Source organism: Pinus tabuliformis, chromosome 7, assembly GCF_031772625.1.
Source record: "Pinus tabuliformis cultivar Carrire ecotype Pingquan chromosome 7, CPIR1, whole genome shotgun sequence".
In the NCBI taxonomy this organism is placed as follows: domain Eukaryota; kingdom Viridiplantae; phylum Streptophyta; class Pinopsida; order Pinales; family Pinaceae; genus Pinus; species Pinus tabuliformis.
The window spans coordinates 705,348,507-705,359,370 of record NC_142293.1 but is presented as its reverse complement, the minus strand read 5'-3'; positions in this window follow the sequence as shown (position 1 = coordinate 705,359,370).

Below are 10,864 nucleotides of genomic sequence, written 5' to 3'. Positions count from 1 at the left end.
ATGTCTAGAATCATCAAGGGTTCCCACATCAGGAACAATGCCTGGGAGAATATAACAATTGTACATAAGCACAGTTTCTGGGAGATCAGAGATGGTAACCTAGCATGGTTTTGGGAGGACAACTGGCAGTAGGAACCTAAAATGTTAATAGAAGAACTAGATGATCTCAAGAATGACACTGATAGTAAAGGTCTACTCAGGGTACGTCACTTCTGGGATCATGCAAGGAGCAAAGGCAAATGGAGAACCTGGAAGGATCTGATATACATTGAAGAGACCCCTTTGAAAGCCCAGATTGATGCTCTTGCTGAGATATTGAAATAGAGAAAGATTTTGACAGCAGCATTACCTGACCAACTGAGATGGGGAAGAAACAACGAAGGCAAATTCAACCTCAAAGAATCCAAGAGAGTGGCCCTTGGTCTCGACTTTCCTAACCCTGATAAGGCACGGAAGGAACTATGGCAGAGCCTGCACTAGATGAAAATCAAACCATTCATGTGGTTGGTGCAACATAAAAGAATCCTGACTTGGGAAAACCTTCAGAAAAGAGGTGTATTCGGTCCATCTAGATTTCATGTGTGTGAATCACAAGAAGAAATTATGGATCACCTTCTCAACCTCTGTCATTTCACCTCTACCTTGTGAAATTGGGTAGCTTCAGTCTTCAGACAAATGGATAAGGACAACATCAGTATCACTGACACTTTGAAGAACTAGAGGAAAAACTTCTACAATAATGAGATAATCAACAGAGCTTGTGCTCTGGTTCCAGGCTTTTTAATCTGGAATGTCTAGAACAAAATTGGCTCATCCTAGAGCATCATAGCTTACATCATTAGACAGCTCAAAGAGACTGCGGGAACACTCATAAAACAACCCTCCGACAACCCACCTCAAGGCCAGGATGCACATATACTATTGCATTTGGGTCTACAACTGCCTTTCCCCAAGGGAATAAGCGAGATTGTAAGGCATAAAATAATGGAGAAGGACTTCTAGCAACCTCCTCCACCTCGTTTTTTGAAATTTAATATAGATGGTGCCTCTAAAGGAAATCCTGGGGTAGCTGGTTATAGTGGAATCATAAGAGATGAGTAGGGTAACATAAAAGTTATCTTTCATAGTCATTTGGGGAAGGCAACTAACAATGTGGTAGAGCTCACGGCCTTAGAGTAATGCCTGGAAATCTTGATGGAAACAAATTTACATAATGCTATCATTGAGGCTGATTCTGAACTGGTAATAGAGGTCCAATTTTGGAGCTCCCAAGTTTCTATAGAATTTTTATTTTTTGGATTGTAACATTTATCTTCTAATTATAGCTAGAATCTTCCATTGTGCTTATACATCAAATGTTTGTAAATTCTTTTGTTCAAACAATCAAGTTCTTTATTCTTACTTCTTCACTTTTCATTGTTTTGCTACATAAAAGGTTTTTATCTTTTACAATATAATCTTTGGGTTCTTATACACTCATACATGGTATCAAAGATTTGGCTGCAATCTTGTTTTTTCTTATTTTGAGAGATTTGTTGTAAGCTAGGTAGGAAGCCACATTTTTTTGTATATCTGATTTTATTTCTAAACTTATGGTAAGATTTAGATGTGCAAAGTGCCCCTAATTTCTTCAAATATCTTGATAATTTCATGGTGTTGATAAAAGCTATGTATTTTTATTTATTTATTTGTTGTTGAAATGAGTTTTGGTGGAGTGAAATTTGAAGGTGCAAAAAGCCTAGATATTTTCCTTTCTCCTATTGCATGAAAATTAAAGTTGCAAGTGGCATGGATATAATACTTTCTATTGCAATAGGAAATCTAAGCTGCAAGAGGCTTGGAGATCATTCTTTCCATTTTCTTTTGTAGGTGGAGAGTCTAATTACTTCTCAAAGCTTATTGCAAATTTCTTAGTAGAAAATTTGAAAAAATTTACCTTGTTCTATCAATTATTATATTTTCTCTCTCTCTGTATATGTGTGTGTGCACCCTTATGAGAAAGAAAATCTGAACTGAGATTTTTTTTTATTCGAGCGAAAATGTTTTAATGGGAATTTTATTTTACAGGAATAAAAAAAATAGAAAATTTGGAACATAATATTTGGGAAAAAACCCTATGGGGGTGGATAATAGATGTGTGGATGATCGATGTGAAGGTAAACTATCACCACCCCACCAGTCCATAACTATTACTAGTGGGTGACGTGGCATGGCCCCATCCACCAAACATATAGAGTTGTTATCTTTGAAATGCCTCAACTGTTAAGTCATCTCTCTATCATTTTTCTTGGCTACATGAAATGGTGAGGCGCTCCACACACGACCTTGAAAGCATGTTCCTCAATCTGATAGAAAAAAACTATGTTAGGGAATGACAATATTCAACCGATTTTTCTTGCTACGAGAGGAAAGTTAGGATCCCTTGAGAACTTAAGCCTCCAACTAGCTAGATTATTCCTATTCTGAAATCCTTGAGTCCAAATTTCTATGACTGGTTAGTCACCATGACTTATTTTCTTAGGAAGTTACTCCATGATTTCAGATGACTAGGGATAGACTATGGCATTTTACAATCGACCCATCTTCTCCCCACGTTACATTCCCAGGTAAGTCTCAATGTTTGGTTACTCCAGTTCAGTAATTATGCATCGGTAAATTGTGAGGCATTTTTAGGTTATCCACTTTCCTATTGTATTAATACTATGGTGTACCTATTCACTATGTTCATTGACATTTTGTCCCTTTGGGTTTTATCCCAAGTTATTTCCTAGTGCGTTTCCTATGTTTTCCTCCAAGAGTTAGCCTTCTTGTGGTGTGAGCCTTGCTATGTTGGTTGGGGATGGCTTGGTTTCTGCCCCCCTTAGGTGTATAGGATGTCATCCTTTTCCTTGTGGCCAATACAAAGAAAAGTAGGGAAATTCCTAAATGAGGTCAACCCTTTCTAGTAGCCTTAATGAAGCCAATGTGGTTGGAGTCATAAAGATGGTGCCCTGGGTGTTCCTTTGGGATTCACATTGATTCGATTGTAGCTTGGACTATAATGTTGAGATGATGGGGTGATTTACCTCGGAACATAAGAGCGTGTGATGAGTCTAGTTACAACTATCCCAGTTGATCCCACACTGACAATTAACCCTAGGAGGATGTTTCTTCCTAGCACACTACGACCAGTGTCTACACCCACGATAATATTAATTAGCTATAAGAAACTATCTAGAGAGAAAGATAACATTTATCAAATTCTAAACTCATTGTTGATGTCTTACATTGGCTCTTAGATCTGAGAAATATAAGGGAGAGAAAAAATAAAAACATTCACTCTGTCACCTTACACTAGAAATTGAAGACATTATTGGTGAAATTTATTTGGGAAAAACATCATGAAATAATGAAATCGTTTCATTTATTAATGACCTATAAAGAAATCAATGTCGTATGCAAGGCATATTGACCCATTTGGACACTTTCCTATCCCACATGGAGAAGCACAAACACTGCAAATTGAATTTTTCGATACCCCCTGATTCCATAATGCAAAACCATGCTATAGTCACTTATTTGAACCCACAAATGGATACTAGTTCTGTTCTTATTTTGATGTCTTCTCGATTTTCAAACATCTTTTATTTTTGATGTGACATTGAATTTTTTCCTAAAATGTGTTTAATCATCTACCAACCAACAAATATAGGAGTGAGGATGGTAGAATTTAAAAAAAATGTAGAAAAAAATGTAACTTTTGGACTTAATGAAAAAAATCTAACTTACAAAACAAAAATGGTAAAAAAAATGAATCAAATATTTTGTTTATTTCTAAACACTTGATTGTGTTGTCGTGGTTAAAAAAAAAAGTAGAAGTTTTCATATTATGGAATATTGAAGAACCAAACAACTGCTAACTCCCTATAATTATCATATATACAAAATAAAAATGAAACATATCTTATAATCCATGGGATGGTGGAAAATTGAAGTGAAAACCAACCTATTTTTACAAAATAAAATAAGAAGTTTTCCAATAGGAAAAACCAAAATTAAGCCACAGGGTTGATTGGGATTTGATGTTTTAATTAACCTACTATTTAATCATGAATAATGTACCACTAAAAATAATAGATGGCATAAGTTCTCCTTTGTATTTGGAAGGGTCAATGAAATTCATGCTTTATAATTCGAAGCTAGAATATCAACCTTAGTAATTAATGAGGATGACTCTATGGAGGAGCACATTACACAATTTAGTTCATTGGTGTCCAAATTAAAAGTATTTGGCAAGGATAAAACATAATATAAATGTGTTTTTATTTTATCTTATGAAAGATAAAGTGTCATTTTTAGGTTTTCTCATTCACATTCTATTGAACAATGCATGTTCTATGAGACTCATACAAAATGCCAAGGCTTGAGGCATTTTGTGATCTTCTAACTTAGGAACAATATAATCTTAAGTAGGTACACGTTATCTCTAGGTATTTGAATTAAGACCTTATAACACATACCTCTAAAGGCCAACATAAATCCTGGTGACAGTAAAAGAAATTTTTTTTCTCAAGTTCGTGGCAATCCCTCCAAGCCATTCAATAATGCTAAACTTCCATATCCTACTTCCATGATCGATGGATCCTCCTATAAGAACAGGGAAAGACATGAATAAAAGAAGAAAATAAAAATAAAATGCACAATTAATGGAAAATGTAGGCATACTAAAGCACAATGATGAAAAAAGGTGAAAGTTTTAGATGATTCCATGAAGAAGCACAATATTTAACCAAACAAAAGATGTGCTTTATCTAATGAAGCTATGGGTAGATATTGAAACCATTGGATCATTTATTCAATAGAATCATAGTGGTGACTCCTTATAAATGTTTTCTTCCTTCTACATTCCATAATAGAATTTCAAAAATTGTAGTCAAAGGCTATATTCAGATTGAGTTTTTTGGGTCAAGTAATATACAATTGAAAGATAGGTGAATTAACAATTTACTATAATTTACTGAGATATTTACAAATGTCTTATTCATCTGTCATATCTATCATTTTTGTTATGGAAAAGAAAGTCAATCTTTCTTCCAGTAAATTAGTTATTAGAGAACTACATGATCAAATTGTTATTCATTCCTTAGAGATATACCTAATCAACTTTATTAGATTTAAGTCTTCGTCAACATCATCTTTCATAGCTTATGCTAACTCATTTATTATTATCTAGAATGAAATATTTGGACATATAAATTATATATATTTGCAGTATATATTCACTTAAAATTGGGTTTCTAGTCTTGTAAAATTTCCTTATATTGAGGGGGTCTATGTAGGTTGTGCTCTTCGAACACAACACCAAGGTCCCTTTCCAAAAGGGAGAGAATAAAATGAAGCATTACCACTTGAGTTATTGGACAAAAATTTAATTTCATTTCCAACTCCTCCTTTATCAAGGACCAAGTATGTATTTTCCTTTATTGATGACTTCTCAGGTAAAGCTTGAGTGCACTTACTAAAGTACAAGAATGAAATACTTGCAAAATTTAGGAAATTTATATATATCATTGAGAAATAATCATCATGATCCATAAAAGATATAAAAACTAATTATTTGGAGGAATATGTCAATATTACATTACAAGACTTCTATAAGAACAAGTAACTATTCATCAGCATTGTGTTCCCTATACCCATGAAGAAGATGGTGTTTTTGAAATTAAGAATTAAACGCTCAAGGATATGGAAACTTGCATGACTTAATCATAGAATATGGAACATTAATTTTGGGTCCAAGAAATATTTTTTTTCAAATATACTCAAAACGTGATGCCTGATAATGGATTTTAGCATATCACTATAAGCTTGGGTACAAGAGAAGCCTAATGTTTCCTCATTCATGGTATTTGGTAGTGAATCTTCGCCATCAATTATAGATGAAAAGCATAAATACATGGAAAAGAAGAGTCAATGATTGATATTTGTTGGTTAGTATGAGGTCATGAAAGCTTACCAACTCTTAGATCATAACTCTAAGGAATTTTTGTTCTGAAGTGGTGATAATTTTAATGAAAACAACAATCTATGATTGCCTTCCCCTCCATATAAATTTTCTATAAATAATGGCTCTAATATTTGTGATGATTATGTAGAAGATGAGGAATGTTTTATTGATTGTCCTTAGCTAGAAGAAAATCTACTAGTAGTAGCATCAAAACCTGAGTAACTAAATTAGCGACCCAACCGATCCAGCTGTCACGGCTTAAGAAGCAGCTTAATAAAAGGGGCATACTTTCTTGTTATCGAAAGCGACCCGTGGCATCATGATAATAACACGGTTCAACCGTACCCAACCTTTCAACAACAATAGACGTTCAGAGCCTGGTTCAGCTCTCAGTGAATCAGAGGGCGATCGAACGAAAGAGTTCTCCCTCCGGCTAAAACTACATACGTAACGGTGTGTAAACACACTCAGCGACCAGCCTTTCTGATAAAGAAGTAAGTCTACTTTGTAATATAAATAAGTTGTATATATATGGTTATGAGGAAACTAATTTGAGTTATGTTTCCTCAAATTCATCACAACCAAGAGGAACCTCTCTTTTAATTCATGCCATTTCAAAAGATTTGCAATAATTGTGTAATGTTGTTGGAGTAACTAAGTAGAAAGTTGCCACAACAAAATCATATTTTTATTTGACGAGTAATCATGCTTAGGAATTTGTTCCCCTTCCCAAGGGATGTAAGTTGGTTTGTTGTAACTGGTTCTACAAAACTAAATATGCTACAGATTTCTAATCCTTTGGGTTTATAATATTGATCATAAGGCTTATAGTATTAATTTTACAGTTTAAACTCTTAGGGTTGAATATTAGTGCTAGGGTTTAGTGTTATTTGATTGGGTTTATAATAGCTTGGGATTTTAATATTAATCCATTGGGTTTATAATATTTACCCTAGGGTTGGAATGAATGTGAGAGTGGAGTGAGGAAGTGAGCAGAACGAGGGTTTGTAATGGGTAGCAGTGCTGGTTACCATAGAGGGGCGATGAGGGGGGAGTTCCACTCCCTCCTATAGTCAAGCAGTTATGAATAGCAGTAGGGACGTTGTGTCAAATCGCTTCAAGATGCCTATGGAGGTTGAAACTGCAAATATCATCATAGGAAAACAAAAAAATAGTAGAGCTCATGAACAAGAAGAATATGATGAGGAGGTCAGAAGAGACAAGAACGTAGGAGAAGGCAGCTAGAGAACTGAGTGCAAGAATATGACAGGTCTCTGTAAACCAAGGTTAGTCACTACACCCCAGGTTGTTTTAGGTGATCCAGTGCTATAGGCGCACAGGGATCACATGGCGGCGTATGCGGTAATATGCAAATTTATAGGTATTTCGCCAACGGAGAAGGCTCTGCATGCCTGGATAAAAAACCACTGGAAGCCAAAGGGGGGAATAAACCTTCATCTTGGGTCCAAGGGTTTCTTCACAGTGGTCTTCACAAACCTAGAGGACAAAGATAGAGTGTTCAAAGGAGGACCGTATTCTTATGTTGCTACAGGCCTCTACATGCAACCATGGGTGATGAATTTTGTCCCGAAACAAGAGACATTCACTTTAGTACCGGTATGGATAAGACTCTACTACATACATTTAGATTATTGGTTGTTAGAATCCTTAAAAGCCATAGGAAATAAATTAGGTCATTTTATAAAAATATCATATGCGAATCTGCGAGGAAAATACACCTCCTTTGCCCATATATGCGTAGAGATGGACCTATAAAGAGCACTTCCAGATGAAGTCATTCTAGAAGTTTATGATGAAGAATGGGTGGAGGAGGTGGACTACGGACATGTACCATTCATATGTCGCAGATGTCATGAGCACGGGCACCTCTTTAGAGACTGCCCATTAAACAAAATGGATAACAGTAATAAAACCAACACAAGCAAAGATCCCGAAGGCTTCACCAAGGTGGGAGGAAGAGGGAAAGGATGGAAAAGGTAGTAGAAGAAAGCCTGTGAGGATAAGCAACCAAGTCACAACAGCTTCAAGATTTTAGAAGAAGAAGGTGGGAACAAGGGGATGGAATAGGTATTGGAGGATAATCCTGTAGAGAAGGAAAAAGATGATAGCATGGAGGAAATAATTGCAAACAACAAACTGAAGGAGGATCTGCCAAGAACCATGGAACTTGACAAGGACCATGATATTACCTAGGGAGAATCTCGACCTAGAAAAGTTCCTGGAGTAGGGCACCACCAAAGGGGTGGATTCTCTACCACAATAGGAGTTTGACAGAGTGCAACAACTCTTCCTATGGAGATCTCAAATAAAGGGTACTGGATTCAAAAGAAATCATGATAGCTAGGAAATCAGATGGGTGAAAATTATGGAGATAACACAGGGACACCCTTTCAAAAACCCAAGCAGGAAAAGAGGAAGGAAAATACAGAATGAGCTGCTGACAAAGTGTGGGAAACTCATGATAAACTTAGGTAAGATGAAAGATCTTACTAGTTACTCATTTACAAATATTTTTTAATGAAACTCACAACCTGTAATATTAAGGGTCTAGGAAGTAAAACGAAACAAAGGAATCTTAACAATAGAACAAAAGAGGAAAAACTTGATATGGTATTTATCTAGGAAACAAAGTGCTCTATTGAAAAAATAAGAGAGATACATAGAAAATGGCTAATCAAGTATGAATATCTAGAAGTTAAAGTAGACAACACAACAGGTGGGATTCTAACACTTTGGAACCCCCAGAAACTAGAAATCCTAGATGCTGAAGCATCCAGGAACTACCTTTCAATGGTGATCCAACCTTTGGGTGATAAGGAAGTCTAGTTGACCCCAAATGTCTACATTCCACAAAGACTAGAAGAGAAACTCAGGCTTCTTATTTCTCTGGAGGAGATTAGAGAGAGATATTCTGTCATGCCCTTGATTCGGGGGGGGGGGGACTTTAATATGATCAAATCTCATTCAGGAAAAAAAAAAAAATTAAAAAAAATTAAAAAAAATTAAAAAAAATTGGTACCAGAACACTAGGTAGAGACTCTATTTCCTTCTAGAACTTCCTAAATGACATGAAGCTAATGGACAAGGAAACTAAAAATGGTACCTTCACCTGGAACAATAAGGAGGGAGGGGCCTCTCAAGTTGCCTCTAAACTAAATAGATTTATAATCTCTGAGGACCTCATCCTCACAAGCCTTGACATGTCTACCTTCATCCTCCCTTTTGGAGGCTCGAATCACTAGCCTATCTAACTGGAAGCCTCTTTTATAGGCACTCAAAGAAACAGACCTTTCATGTTTGAAAATGTTTGGCTCACCCACGTTGACTTCATCAACAATATTAGAAGATGGTGGGTGGAAGATATACTTGTCTAGGGAACGAATATGTTCCTTCTACACCAAAGACTGAAACATATCAAACGCAGGCTCAAATATTGGAATAAAAATGAGTTTGACAATATTTTCAAAGCCAAAAAAAGAGTGGAATAGAAATTGCAGGGCATCAACCAGATCCTCATAACAGATGGCTTTACCGAGGAAAGGAAATTACAAGCTGACTCTCTTCAATAGGAATGGGAGGACAACTGACAGCAAGAGGATATTTTCTAGAGATAGAAATCAAGAGTGCAATGGCTTAAGGAAGGGGAAAGAAATATAATTTTTTTCGTAAGTCAACTATGGAGCACACAGCTCATAACAGGATTTCAAAACTCAGAGATACTCAAGGAAATCAGCTCAGCACCCACAAAGAAATAGAATCTACTCTGGTACAACATTTCCAAAGCATAACAGAGGAACCTCTCATAGACAGATCAAATTTCATCAACAACTTCACAAAGTACATTCCAAAGCTTGTAACTAGAGAAGACAATTACAATATCAATAGGCCAGTGACTGAAGAGGAGGTCAGTGAGGTCATTAAAGAGATGCAAAATGGGAAAGCTCCAGGCTTGGATGGGTTCAATGTAGACTTATTCAAAGCATGCTAGGACATATTCAAACAAGATATCCTTGATGTGGTGGAGGACTCGAGGAAATCCAAAAATGTTTTGAGGGCTCTTAATGCCTCTTTCATAACTCTGATTCCAAAGTAGGAAAAAGATATGACACCAAAAAAATTCAGACCCTTAGCTTTATACAATGTTGTGTAAAAAATTATAACCAAAGTAATTACAAACAGGCTCAAGCCACTTCTTCCAACTCTGGTGTCTAAGGAGCAAACTGGATAAGTGGAAGGAAGAAAAATTCTAAATAGCATCATTCAAGCACACAAGGTGGTTCATTCTCTCAAGAGTAATAAGCAAGCATGTATGATCATACAACTTGACCTAGTGAAAGCTTATGATAAGCTAAACTGGGCTTATATCAGGGAAGTACTAAAAGTATATGGCTTTGAGCACAACTAGATAAGATGGGTAATAGCCCTCGTCAGCACAGCTAGTTTTTCAATACTGCTTAATGGTTCACCATCCAAAACCTTTAGGCCTTCGAGAGGCCTCAGACAAGGAGATCCTCTCTCCCCCTTCCTCTTTATTCTTATGATGGAAGGTTTAAGCAATGTTATCAAATCAGCCAAGGTAGAAGTAAAAATACAGGGTCTCAAACTCACCCGAAATGGAGATGCCTTGACTCACCAACAATTTGTGGATGACACTATGCTGCAAGGTACACCCACGGTCAAGGAAGCTAAATCTTTCAAACAAATCCTGAATGACTTTGCCATGGCTACTGGAACAAAGGTAAGCCTTGCCAAATCCAAGATTTTCTTTTTTAATAATGACATTGCTATTCAGAGAAACATCACCAGAATTCTTGGCTTCCAAAGACAACAACTACGCTTCAAATATCTAGGAATACC